This window comes from Centruroides vittatus, unplaced genomic scaffold, assembly GCF_030686945.1.
Source record: "Centruroides vittatus isolate TY-2023 unplaced genomic scaffold, ASM3068694v2 contig_401, whole genome shotgun sequence".
NCBI lineage: Eukaryota > Metazoa > Arthropoda > Arachnida > Scorpiones > Buthidae > Centruroides > Centruroides vittatus.
In genome coordinates this window covers 1,358,731-1,373,958 of record NW_027122216.1, presented here as the reverse complement: position 1 = coordinate 1,373,958, position 15,228 = coordinate 1,358,731, and the positions used below count along the sequence as shown (strand labels likewise).

Below are 15,228 nucleotides of genomic sequence, written 5' to 3'. Positions count from 1 at the left end.
ATTAGGACTTCGTGACAAAACAAACAATACAGCAATGAGCAAAACAAACATAACATAGAAGTAACAAATCAGTAAATGAAAGTCACAGACAAAATTTCAAATTCAAGTTATATATCTTTAAATGAGTACTCTCATTGAACATTTCTAAATAATTTAAAAATTATCAGTCTTCAAATTCATTTTGTTATCGTTGAATATTCGAAAGAGATTTTTTATGGTATGTTTTTGTTGTTAATTAATAACATTCGTCCTTAAATTCAACGAAATATCTATTGTCTACAAACGTGCCTCCCTCTTCACTTAGTTAACGATATTTTTGGATCGAATGATGTCATCCACATTAATGTTATCTGCAGTTTGGCAGAAAGCTCCATTGAATCAGAGAATTTGAACACAATTCAACTAATTTTTTCTAGTTATTTAAGTTTAGCTTGGTTAAAATTTATATATCCTTTAGTTTAGTTCTGCTTTTTCAATACGAATTTCAGGTGTATCCTCGTGCTTTGCTTATTCTTCATATAAATGTTAAAATCAGGCCAATCTGATTTATATTCATCTGTAACTACCACAGTTTCTATTATTCCTGTTGTAATTTTACTTCCCGATCAGTTTTATACAAAATCCTGTCAAAGTGAGATTTTTTGATCGATATATTTCTTATCAAATGAAATTATTACGTTTAAATTTTAATTTATTTCATTTGATTTATGAGTGCATTCAGAAATAGCAGTTAGATTAACATTATCTATCACAGTTAAATTACATACGTTCACAAAATGTATGGATCTGTATTGTATACTGTGTACGTGTTTAATCACGAAATATTTATATGTATTCCAAACAATTATTGTTTTCACTGTTTATGTGTAGAAAAAAACATACGAAATAATTTCAAACACAGGTATTTTGTTGGATTTATTCGTGGAATATGCGTACAGATGGTATACACAAGACAGAATTGCCGAATATGAAAATAAGTTATAGTTTAACAAGAACAAAAGATTAAAGTAATATATACACGACCACGGGTAGTTTCGTCTTGAAGGTACGCGATCTGCTAGCAACAAATTTATGGCTGTATGTTAGCCTATTGCTTGGCGAGAACCACTTATAGGGTAGGTACCAGTTTTGGCCAGTGTACCAGTTCTGGCCAGAAAACAAATTTAACTTAAAAATTTAATCACCACATATTCAAATCTGTCCAATGAAACAAACTTTTATTGTTAACTGTTCACACAGTTAACAATAAAGTTTGTTTCATTTGTGATTATATTTTTTAAGTTAAATTTGTTTTCTGCCAGAACTGGTACTACATTGGCCAAAACTGGTGCTGTACATCTACCCTACGTGCATAAAAAAAATATAGTATTTTTACAAGTAACGTATAAAATATTATATATAATCGAAAGTAAATCCCCTTCTAGCTTAATTATCTTTAAGGATAATTAAACTAATGCTAGATTTGTTCACTACACAATAAAGGATGATTATCCTTTATTACAGGAACAAATGATAATTATTTAAATTATTATTAATTTAAAATGTTGATAAAAATTATTTTGACAGTTTTTGGACATGGACAATTCCATATAAAAAAGTAATATCTAACATTTAATATTCATTTATATGAATATCACACGATGGCATTAACTGTTTAACATTGTATCAATATAAATACTGTACTACTATTGAGAATTTTTTTTTTTTTTTTGCGTGTATAGAAACACTACAATGTCTGGTATAAAACAACACACGATATACAATATATTGATTGAATCGATAATCATCGAACTTAAAGTATTCTTAACAATTACATTTAATTAAAAAACCTCTGTAAAAAACTTGCAAAATGTTTCCATAATATCTCCATACTTTAATAGATATTTTAAGTAATTTTTAAATATATTCTCTATTAAATATTCAAACTGATTAAAATAAATCTACTAGAAGTTTTTTAAGAATGTATATTTAAATAAAACAAGCACACAGACTAACACTGCGCTGAAACTGCAGAGGTCAATATTAACATTTCATGGTCCGTTTCTTCAATTTTGCTTTTTTATATATATAATAAATACTTGACCATCGTGAGAACGTAAACATCTGGTTCGAACATTTTTATTTTTTTAGCAGCCTCATATAAAAAGCATGTAGATTTATATGACCTGTAATGACCTTTTCGATCACAATTTAGAATACAGTACATGAATTTTCTTATAATGCGTACGTTGTTACTTAAAATACGTTATTAACTTATAAATTTTACACTTTGTATAATTTAAAAGTCTATATATAAAATTTCAACCTATAAGAGGGGGGAACTGTTCAGAATTTAAATTGCAAATATTACTAGATCAAGATTAAAATCTTAACCTCATGCAGTTTTTGCGCTTATACAATTGAAAACATAACACGAAAAATAATTCCGAAAATATCCTTAATACTTTAATTAGTTAAAAACGTTGGATTGGTGATATGCTTTTGATGTAAATAAAATGTGCGCTAAAACTATTACATTAACTACAAAATAATTTTGACTTAGTGACCTTATAGCTAACGATAAAAGGTTTAAGCTGATACCATAATTTATATTTATGAAAAGACATTAAAAATCGATCTATTTCGTGAGAAATGATTCTTAAATATAGGAGATTTTATTGATCTAAATCTAATTCAAGGTTACTCATTATTTAATGGAAATATACTCCAAAATTCATTCTATTTCACATCAGAAATTATATTAACAAATTTTTTGATAAACTGGAGAAAAATTTAATTAATTTATTTAGAAATTATAATTTCACCAAAAAACAAAGTAATTAAATATAAAAAAATACATATTAACAAGGCTAAAAAGGCCAACTCCACTCATCCCATCGCATATTTCCTAAAATGGATTGTCTAGACCTGATGTAACCTTAATAGGTGGAGTTAACTAAGAATGTGGGTGAACTGCAAAGGTGTAGAAAAATTAAGATGAAGCGGGTCAATGTCTGAATTTATCAACAAAGAGGAATAGTCTATTTTATCATCTATAATCACCAAACATTGGCAAAGGGAGAGTTGCCTGTAAAGTAACAAATCCAAACCTACAATATGACTCATGTGCTTGTCCTTGAGTGAAAACCTACAAACCTGAATTTTGATCCAGTTTGTTTAATGTTGAAAAACAACATCACAGGTATATTAAGAAATAAGAAAAACGAAAACGAATGAAACGTATATATTAATAAAAGGGAGTTATAAAAATTTCGGTCAAGTAACACGTGAATTTTAAAATTACATTCGACGTGTAATCGACAGTAATCTATTAAATTAAAATAAACCGATTAACTTCTGGAAACTGAATTTTTTTAATACAAACTAAAGAAATTTACTTATTTTTATTACGCACTTTTAATAATTAACCAATAAAGAAAAAACTATAACATTGAAGTTCATTAAATGTATACACATATTTAGCTCAATAGGTTAAAGATTTTACGCGATTCATTTTAATTAAAATTTTTAAAATATTTTAGTAAATTGCTTTTAATAATAAAATATTTTAATTCAGTAAATTAAAAAAAAAACACCATCATCATCATTAAAGCCAAAATTATTCTCTAAATTGAGAGATTAACTGCGCAGAAATTATTAACTCATTTTCTTACTCATACATTTTACAACAGATAAATTTATTAAACAATTAGTCATCAGATGTTAGTAAATTGATCAAATCTTGCCAATACAATAGAGTTCTTCCTATTCAATAGACAATGAAATTAGTGGATAATTCTTTTAATATAATTACATACAATTTGAAAAATGTAGTGTAGAATAACGCCCAGTATTTAATATTTAGTAACACACCTTACACTGCGATGAAATGAAGAATAAAAAAAATTCACGAAAAAATGGACTTTGATATTTAAAAAGAAGTTAATTATATTGTTTTGTATTTGTAACTACTGAAATTACTATATTTTTAGTTTTGTTTAACCAAATAATGCCAACAGCAAAATAAACGTATCAACTGGTTAAAAGTTCTGAAGTGTTTAAAACAATTGTTCGTAAATATTCCTACAGGAAATCTCAAAAACATAAATAAAATTTCTCATATAAAGAAAACCTGTTACTTTCTTAAACGGATAAAATTCAAGAAAGTTAAAGAGAAAAATATTCGTATTTTTAAATTAATATTGACATGATCTTGAAAAATTGTTCGAAAAACATTCGCAGGACGGCAATTAGTAACGATTTATCACAACTGTTATTTCTATGGCTATTAGAAATATTCATAAAAATTTCTGCTAATTAGTTACATTGCAAGTTTATTTTTGTTTTGTTAGCGAGATTCGGATATGAATGTAATTTGGATTCTCGAGTAGTTCATTTACTCATTACCACAGGCCTGACCTGCAGTATATAGAAAGATAAGGACAATTCATCCGTGATCTTTTATATATTGCAGATCAAACCAGTGTTAATGAATGGCATGAACCGATCATATAAATTATACACTAACGATTTGCAGAATCTAATCCATATTTGTTAAGTGAAATTAAATTATTTGTTATCAAAAAATATATTGTATTAGTAACAGAAATAACTTAAATATGAAATAATAAATAGCTCTAAAACGAAAAATAAGGGAAACATGGTATGCATGTAAAATGACAATTGTGATAACAATCGTGACACGTGATTAAAGTTTGCTGTACAGTTCAACAAAAACATTTTCTGATGAAAATAATATCAGAAATGTGAATACAGTAGTTCATTGTAAAATATGAAAAACAAAGTGGCAGTGATTCATGACAAACAATTCAATCGTTTTTGAAATGTAAGTTGGAAGATAATTTTTCTTACATAAAACATTCTCAATTTCGTAATGTAAAATAATAAGCAACTAAAATATAAATAAACTTGAATGTTATAATTAAAATGGACAATTTTTAATTTCTGACCAGCAACTACAAACTATTAAGCTTGTATTTTTTTAAAAATATTTTCTCTTTTTACTCTGAACGGAAGTTACTTCGAATCATGAATAAATTGCATAACATATGTACATTTTATTTTTTCATCTTTTATTCTATACTGGAATACATAACAAATGAAAGAATTTTCACATTATATACTCAAAGTTAGAATAATAGATCACATATAATCAGAAAAAATTATAATGTTATTTAAAATGTTAATATATTGAAATATCCTCAATAATGAAATTAACATTTAAAAAATATTCACAGATAGTAACACATATTATAAGTTTATAAAATATTATAAAAGTTATATTATAAAATTTATGATTACTCAGTAGACGACAAAATTCTCTAACAAGTTTATTTCTAATTAGAAAGTCCAATGTTAACAACATTCAGTAACAAGGTCAGTTATAATAACGAAAAAGATTATGTATGCAACATTGCAATATATTCTTTTGTTGTTAATATCGTATCTGTCAATTATACTTAAATTTGTGAAAAAAAATTTCATTCGTTAAAAATACATTTAGACTGCAAAGTAACACGCATATTTCTAAAACACTGACACTGGATTATTAAATTTAAACAGTGACGTTAACAGTTAATTGTTGTTAATTAAAAACAATTCATAGATGGACGTTTTAAATTATCTGACGATCGATAATATAAAAAAATATTTTAAAGTTCTTTTAAATCGATACTCTTACATCAGCGAAATACAAGTTTAACGATTAACTCCGGAAGAAATAAAATATCCTCAGAATATTTTATTTCAACTGACGACCTTAATCTGTTTTTTTGTTTGTGAAAAATATTCATTCTGATTCGATTATATTTTCTGTTTTGAAACCAAATAGTAAGAAAAGATGACATTTTTTCTTTGCAATGGAAGTACTATCTTTTAAATTATTAGTGGTAATGGTACGATTAATCGAAATTGGACATTTTCCGGGTATCTGAATCCGAATCGAGAAAAATCTCGTCACGATTTCAGATTCTTAAAAACGATTCTTTCACATCTTATAAGAAAATTATTTATTTATTTCAGTCGAAGCTTAAAAATTTTTAAATTACGATATTAACAATCAAATAGTTTATTGGAAACTTTAATGTCGACAAAGCAAAGAGTACGTGGCGAGGTGACGTCTGTGAGTCACAGTGGCCTTTCTTTCGTGTAGTCAGAGCGATGAGATTGCACAATATATATATATCTTAAAAGCAAAATGCTCCATCGCTGTACACAAATAACGTAAATTTAAAAATTAATTTTATTTACAATTTGAAAATTTCAAAACAAGTTTTAAACGGTTTTAAAAACACTGTTTTAATTTTAAATGGATTTAATTTTAATAATATTTATTTATTAATTTTGCATGCACTTTTTGAACTCTTAATTACGATTTTTTAAAAAATTAATTGCAACTGTTTTCTTTTGCGACATAACTACAGAAACTGTTAGTGTTGTTTTCCACAAAAGATAAATTTAAATTTATTTTTTAGTAATTTCATTAATTTTTGTTTCATAAACTTGTTTGCTTTTTAAAAATTTTAATTATGCATATCTACACATAAATGGAGAATTTTCGCGTTTCTTTTGAAAGATTAATTCTGGATTTCCCAATAATTTTCCATTTTTAAGCTTGATGTTTATTAATTAATGAATGTACAGTGCCCGTAATGTAAATTAGTTTAGTTTCGAAAAATTAATAAACTTTAGAAAGTATTCGAAAGAATCGGAAGTTTTCGGCAGAATCGGAATCGGGAGAAATTTTGGTATCGTCCCATCACTAATTATTAGAGTCGACAATCAAAAACAACAAATTTATACAATGATCTACAGAATTTAATTCCTTATACTCCGGTAAAAGAAATTAAATACGTAGTAGTTATATCCAAGCTAAAATTTGAAAAAAGGTATAAACAAAGATCTTAATTTAAGTATGATCTTAACATTCAATCCAGTTTCAGCTGCAAATTTACAAGGTGTTCTGAGTATGTTGTATTGACCAGTTTAAATATTTTTCAAATTATACTAACACTAATTTTATATTCGAACGTTCATAATTTTGTAAATTTTATATTTTATCAAGGCAAAACTACAAGTCTCAGAAATTATTAATGCTCGTAAAATTAAAATTCGTTTATCCGGTCATTTAAATGACAATAAAATAAATCACCTGATCCAGAGAAAAATTAAACAAAAACCTTATTTTTTCATTAAAAGTCTCTTAATAAAAGTTATTAAATTATCTTAAAACGTGATGGAATTCGAAATGAATTCTCCAAAAATAACGAACAATTAATTTTGCGTTACATACGAACAAGTTAAGATACAGTATTAAATGTGTTTATATTTATTGTACTCATTATCAAATTAGTTGCATTATTATAGTACTGTAACAACAACATTCATGAAAATTAAATATACTGTAAAGACTAGCAAATTATTAAAATAGTCGAGAGGATATTAATTAAAAACATCTCTCAAATGCTCTAAATATCATTAAAGAAATTAAATCGGAAAGATAAATTTATGCTGGTTTGGATGTTTTCACTTTTCGTGACAATGTATTCGTTATATACAGTGTGTTAGCTAGTATCAAAATCCATAATTTGCAAGTTATATTATGGTTTATCAGTTGTTAGTATACAAATTTTATCGTATATTCAATGTTAGGTGCGTGACTTAACATCATATAAAATGACAGAGAAACACATTTCGGGATGATTAAGGATTATGAAGTCCTTCCAATGACAAGCTTTTCAATGGTAATAAATATGTCGATTTGAACGATTTGGCCAATAAAGTAATGATGTATACAATAAATAATTATACAGTATAATTTGAGAATAAAACAAAATTTCGCTAATATGATATACAAAATTTTACTATATTTCTCAATTAGTACTACAATTAATTAAAAAAAAATAATAGATAATGATTCGTTTATCCGGTCCACATCCAATTTAATGCTCAATTTATGTAGCATTAGGACACTTGACATGATTTAGCTTTCATTCATATGTAATTTTGGACGATATTCTTTCGTTTGCGGTTCTAATCTATAGTGAGCGATTGATTAATCTGAATTACCGTCGGAATTAATTTCGATGGTCTTTTCCGTATTAGTTGAATATTTTATTCCCAACTAATACGGATGTGTAAGTAATATTTGGATTTGTCATTTTTTTTGGTAAGTGACGTAATTATTATTAAATATACAATAGAATCTCGATAAATAATTTGAAGTGGCAGAAAAATAAATAAATAAAAATCTGGCAAAATAGTTGGTAATTTTTTAAAATTTTCCAGAGCGACCCGTGTCCCTTTAACTTTAATAAAATGGCAAAGGCTTAAAAGTGATATATATGTCTTTTATACTCATAATATTTGATATATGTTGAAAAGACTTTGCTGTCTTATCTAAATTTTCAGTTATCTAAAGAAGAATCAGTACTTGGATGATCAGGGTTCTACTGTAAATACATACATAACATACTATATATGACTATTTTTACATATTTAGTAATGAAAATTTTAATTAAAGTAGTTAAAATATTTATAGCATGAAGGAAAAAAAAAAAATGCTAATTTAACTGACCCTTCAAAAATAATTTATACTAATCAAAAAGTTTGAAAATACACTCACTGCCATAAAAATTAACACACCAAGGAGGAGTTGTCATATTGCTGCATAAACTTGGCATGCAGATAAATCTCAAGCAGATATGGAAATGATTAGAGTAAAGTGTAATGGGTTTGCATAATGCCAGCAGAAAGCATTAAATTGCATCACCCTTGGCCTATAAAAAAATGTACATAGGCATCCTGTGTGTAGTTTACTTATTGCAGAGGGATGCTGTATCACTAGAGATATCTTTATGTTACAATCAAAGACCATATGAACAACTAACAGAATTTGAGAAGGGAGGATCATTGGGTTGAGAGAAGCTAGATGGTCATCTTGTCACCTACACTGTTCTGACAACATTGTGAAGACGTGATGGGACCAGTTGCACATATGGTGCCCAGGCCCAGAATGCCCTCAGCATACCACTAGCCAAGAGGACCATCTGGTTCTCCAACAAGCAGACACACACATAGCCAACCATATTGTTGTCTGCTATCCGTACACAGGTGGTGACATTGTTACAGGCTCCTAAGCCTGTCTGTCTACCATTTCAAGTTGCTTGGGTGAGGAACATTTGGTATCATGGCAGCCATTGACAACCATCTACCATCACCTCCATTTGGACTGCTGTTGCTTCTGACGGGTTTCGACTGCAACAGAATGGAACCAGGTTGGCTATAGTGACGAATCCAGATTCAATTTGAGCACTGATGACAGCTGTGTTCAAGTCTGGAGGCCCAATGGTAAATGCCTTAATCCTGCCTACACCTTTGAGTGACATACCACCCCCACATCTGGTATGATGTCTGGGTGCCATCACATATGACAGCTGGTCACCTCTAGTAGTGATCCAAGGGCCTGACAGCCTAGCATTATGTTAGTGACATCTTGCAGCCACATGTGTTACCTCTCATGGCAGAGTTCCCAAGAGCCATTTTCCAACAGGACAATGCTCGACCACACACAGCAAGGGTGTCACTGTCACAGGAATACCTCCACCACATTGCCACAGTTCCCTGGCCTGCCCTGTCCCTGATTTATCACTGATCGAACATGTCTGAGATCACCTGGTATACCAAGTTGGACAGCATAGGAGTTTGGCTGAACTAGAGGACTGCTTTCAGCAACTGTGTGGACTGAAATGCCACAGTTGGGAACCTGTACGCCTCCATGTGTATTTATGCTATATGTGGCCCAACAGAGTACTAGAACCTTCTTTCATTTGTAGTTTTTCCTGCAATAAATGATCTTTTTGCTTTCATTTCGTAATCACTTAATTACATCACTGTTACACTCACATGTGAACAATTTCATTTGATTTTGACAATGCCTTCTTGGCATGCTAATTTTTATGCAAATGAGTGCATTTCAATATTTCCCTATCACTTTTCTATAATCACAGTAGGTACTAAATATGTTTTTAAATTATTTTAGCAATTGGAATAATTGTCTAAATTCAAAAACTACTTTTGCTAATTGTACAATTTTAACTACAGAAAATAATTTTAATTTTATGTACATTGTATGTATATTATAGAATTTGTAGCCTAAATGTAGCTTTAAGGTAATTTCCATTACAAATGCACACAAAATAATCCTTAATGTATCATTATATACTGTATTACAAAAGAACTCCTTTCTTTGTAACAAATGGAAAAATCATTGATAAATTTTTTATATTCCCCAATTGTTTTAAACAATATATGACCAAATTCAAGTTTTTTTGGGCTATCTTAATGACATACTAAAATAACTTTGCTTTTTTTGACAATTCACCTTTCTGAATTAAAAGTTTTTATCATTACTTTTTAAATAAGTATTCATAAACTGTACTCAAATGCTTAGTAATATTATTTCATATGAATTCAATTCAATATTCAAAGTACAGTACATAAGAGAGCATAACAAATTGTTTTTAATATAACTAATATTAGTTATTAGTTATATTAAAAACAATAACTATATTTCAAGTTTAGTCTAAGGATTCAAACATCAAAGAGTTTGAATATTCAAAGTTTTAAATTTCATCCAAACTATTATGTTTTCCTGCAAACTTAACTTCATCACATCAAGTCATAAAGAAAATTATTCATTGTTTTTGCATCGGATGATCTCAATGGTGACATGACCTTAACCATTGCCTCAGCATTATTCCTTTTTTTCAACAAGGAACAAGGGCTTGAAATTCCAGTATTGACCAGTCAGTCAGTTGACTGAATGACTGTTCTGTATTGCAAACTTATGATTAAAAGAATGCAATCATGTAGTCCCAAAGTCTGATGATAAACCTAAACATTTTCTAGACAAAGGATATCACATTTTATTGATATCAATGACAATGTCTTCAAATGCCATCAAATAATGTAACAAAGTTTAAGCCTGAAGTTATCAGTTGCGTAAACTAACATATTCAGAAAAACATTGATATAATTTAAAATTATTGCATTAAATTGTTAATGCATCAAAGTGATAGCCTATAGCAACAATAAAGCTAAAAAAAATATGTGTTTGTAATTTAGTGCTATTTAAAACATATAATGACTTTTTGTTAATATTTGTTTATTTCAAAACACATGTTATTGAGAAATACCAAAAAGTTAAATAACAGATGTCTGGAAAAGAAATCTATGCAAAATATCACAGGTCCTAGCCAACAGCAAATAATTTATAATTATTCTGTACTTGCAACAATTTGAAAGCACATGAAATGCCATACAACATTTTAGAATCTTCTATATTAAATTTTCTACTTCTTTCAAAATGGCAATGAAAGAAAATACTTAATGCTTTATACCTAAAAGCATACATTTTTCATAATGTTTTATTATAATTTAATGTGCAAAAGTTTACCATAAACCTTTTTGCAAACAAAGGAATTTCAAAACAGACTATAGGGCCTATATTACATTATCCAACATTCCAACATAGTGGATTACACTACAGAAAAGAAAGGTCTCTGAAGAAAAAGAAAAATTCTAAAGCCAAGTTGAAAGAATTGAAGGAGACCTTTGAAGTTAGATAGACAAGGTTTCAAATTAATCTGTCACCCTATAACTGAAAAATTTTATATAATTGGCTCCATAAGGCTTTAAAAACAAGAACACACATTACATATCAAAAGAAGCATATAATTCCTGACAGAATGGACATACAAAGATCACTGAGCAAAGTATAGAAGATAATAGTGAAATTACTCTGAAAAGTTCATTGTTTTGAATGAAAAATCTTATTTTACTCTCTTGCAATCAAACAATCAATGGATATACCAGTGATATTTCATCCACACTTGCTAATGTATATTTTTCCAATAAAAAGAAATTTGAGGGCAAAGTTTTGATTTGGATTGCACTGGGAGAAATGACTGCTTCAAGCCCTAATCAGAAAATTAAGTTTAGCTATCAATGTCCAGCAATATTTAAATGAATGTATGATGTCACCTGATTCCTTACATTTGAAAAAACTATTCTACTCTCAAGCAGATATTTAAAAGAACTATTCTACTCTTGATCAGATGAAGCAAGTTCCATAATGCCAAAACTTTACTGCAATAAGAAATCATCATCATCATAAAGGACAACCCTTCAAAAGGTGCCAAAAATTGGATCGATTGAGGATTTTTTGGCAATTCTCAAGACATCTATTTACAAAAGGGGGGCATAAGGCAAAAACACATTAGCTGATCAATCACAAAATACTTCTGAAAACTAAACCAAAATCTTGTACTGAAACTTGGATTGCACACACAAAGTTGAATTGACAGTGTTGAATGACAGGGACTTACAGAACTACAAAAGTAAAAGCTAACCTACAGTTTTTCATCACCTTTCAAATGACTATTTCATTCATAGAGTCCTTTCTTCTAAGGTAAAAACAACATTATACAAACTTATACAGATACCTATTATTCTACACAATTTTTGAATCGGAATTAAACATTTCAGAAATTGAGCATTTAATTAGCAAGACAAGAACAATTTCATTACTATTTCAATCTATTCAGCTTCTAATTTATTTTATCTTGAATAATGTAGTATTAATACTATGAATTTTTACACAATTTTCTTTGATTTAAAAGATAATACAAACCTCAGGTTTCAAACTTAATTTGTTCCTAAAAGTGTTAATAAATATTAAATTAATTAATATAATATTATACATATTATAATACATTATATATATAAAGTTTTGTCATTTAATTTAACATAAGTATACTTAAACAAATTCTTGAATGCCATTTACATTACCTAAATGTCAATCAACACCATTTTTATTAATTAATTTAATTTAAATTCAACTCTGGCATGTACTGAAAAAAGAAAGTGCACATTGAAATTTAATTTAAATAGTATCATCATCAATGATTCGTATCATGACATGAGGTGATCTTGGTGCCACTAACTTCTGAATTCATAGTCCTGTCGTTAATTGGTCAGACTGTTGACTTTCTTTAACATAGATAGTATAGGATATTGACCATCTATGGCCGGCTGTACAAGTAGCCTGTTCGGCAACTGGGACAAAAATCAGTTCTAAATTTTGTTCATAAACCTGTTTGTAACAAAAAAAAAAAAAAAAAAAAAAAAGCACTTTTATTTCTCTAGGCACCTGTACACCCACCAAATTGTAACAAATACAGCTGAAGAGGGACAGACAACCTGTCCAAAATGCATACCATCATCATAATAAACCTGAGTCTACCTACTTCTGTGTGATTACTCTGACAACATCAATAGTGTATGTGGTAAGTCCTCCATAGAGCCAAAACTTAGTGCTCATAGTACCATAGTTTAAAATATATTTGAAGAATTCATTTAAATAAAACAAAAATTATTAATATCGCAGAGAAAAAGGAGGGCTATTCACAAACTGCAAAGTACACATTTAAAGAATATAAAATCTGAGTTTAATGTTGGGAAAATAAAATTATGTAGGTTATTTGATTATTTCCTGAATATTCAATTCTTTACATTTGACTACTAAAATATTCATTCCTGTTGGAGAAACTGCTGTTCAGGGATATTCAAACACTTGAGTGTTTATTTAGTGATTCATAAAAAGAATTGAATGCATTAAATTCTCCCACCACATCTGTAGACAAAATTATCTGCATAAATTAATCCTTCACATTAATTACTAGTTAGAATTAATAATACCACATTTACTAATTATTAATCCGCTTTTTATATTTTATAAATATTTTGTTTCCTTTATATTTGGTAAGAATTATCTGGGTATCAAAACTATCAAAGTGAGACAGGCTCCATAATTAAAATAAGTTGGAAACACAATGTACGTACACAAAAAATTTAAAATTTGTACGTAAAGTTATGTTTATTTAATACACAACGTTAGCTAATGTTCCAATGGCTGAAAATATAAAATATTTTTTTAACTGTGGTATTTCAATATAATTCAATAAATAATATTCAATAGTAGTTTGCTTTACAATTGGTATTTATTGTATTAAATACTTCTAAATTTTGAATATTTTACTACTTAGCTTAGTCTAATTATAATAAAAATTACTGAAATTACATGAAATACAATGCATCTAAAACATTAGATTTAACTTAGTTTAATTATAATTAGACTAAGCTAAGCTAAATTCAATGCTTAATCTAATTATAGTTAACTAAGTTAAGTAGTAAAATATTCAAAATTTAGAAGCATTTAATACATTAAATACCAATTGTAAAGCTAACTACTTTTAACTAACAAATTAAAATTGTTTAGAAAAAACAAAAAACAAAGTTTTGAATCAATAGAAGTGCATAATTACAAATTATAATCTTGTTAATTTCACAGAACACTATTTAATCTTGTGGACATCATTTTTATTTTTGTCAATTGAAACAAAGCATTGCATCTTTAATAGTCTCATTACAATAAGATTAATGGCAAAAGTTTAAAATAAACTTTACTATGCAATACTTGCTATTTCACATTATCTAATTTTCAATTACACAAATTAAATGAGCCAAAATTAAATAATTTATTAAAACGTAATTATAAATTAACATCGTATATCAATATGCGAGGGTTACTTTTTAAGTTGTAGAAACCAATTTTTTCAGACAAATGTAATACAGTGAAGAAATTTCAAAATATACATATATTAAAAAACTACTAAATAGCATTAGTCAAACCTTTCACATATAGTACCTTTCTCATATAAGGTAAGGAAAGCAAAAATTTCCCATATACTTCAAATGTATCTTTTTTTTTAATTCTTTCACCTTAATAGTAAAGTTGAACAAAGAATTTTACAAACACATTAAATCTAAAAGCCTTTTAAAGTATTCTCCAAGATTAATCAATTGATCACTCAGGACAATACTACAGCTTCACCATCTTTAAATCTTGCACCTCACTGCATTGAAATTGTTATTTCAAGTATAAAAGCATTTCCTCTTGTGATTATGATTTGATACCCAAAGTGCTTTCACTTTGGGTATCAAATCATAATCACAAGAGTGGTCCAGTGAATAGGGTGGCCCCACATCATAAAAAGGTTCTTGGCACTGTTTGCTATACAAATGGTAACTTTATCATGAGAAATGATGGCAGCGAAGCAGTTCAGAGCATTCCTAATCGCACAATATAGAGTACTCTGCAGTTAGACG

The 15,228-nt window shown here is 28.1% G+C and overlaps 1 protein-coding gene across 1 annotated transcript in view; it reads right to left on the bottom strand.

The window, feature by feature from the left end:
• Positions 1 to 15,228, bottom strand: part of Klp10A (kinesin-like protein 10A) — a 77,866-nt gene that overhangs the window by 49,060 nt on the left and 13,578 nt on the right. The gene's annotated exons all lie outside the window — the stretch shown is intronic.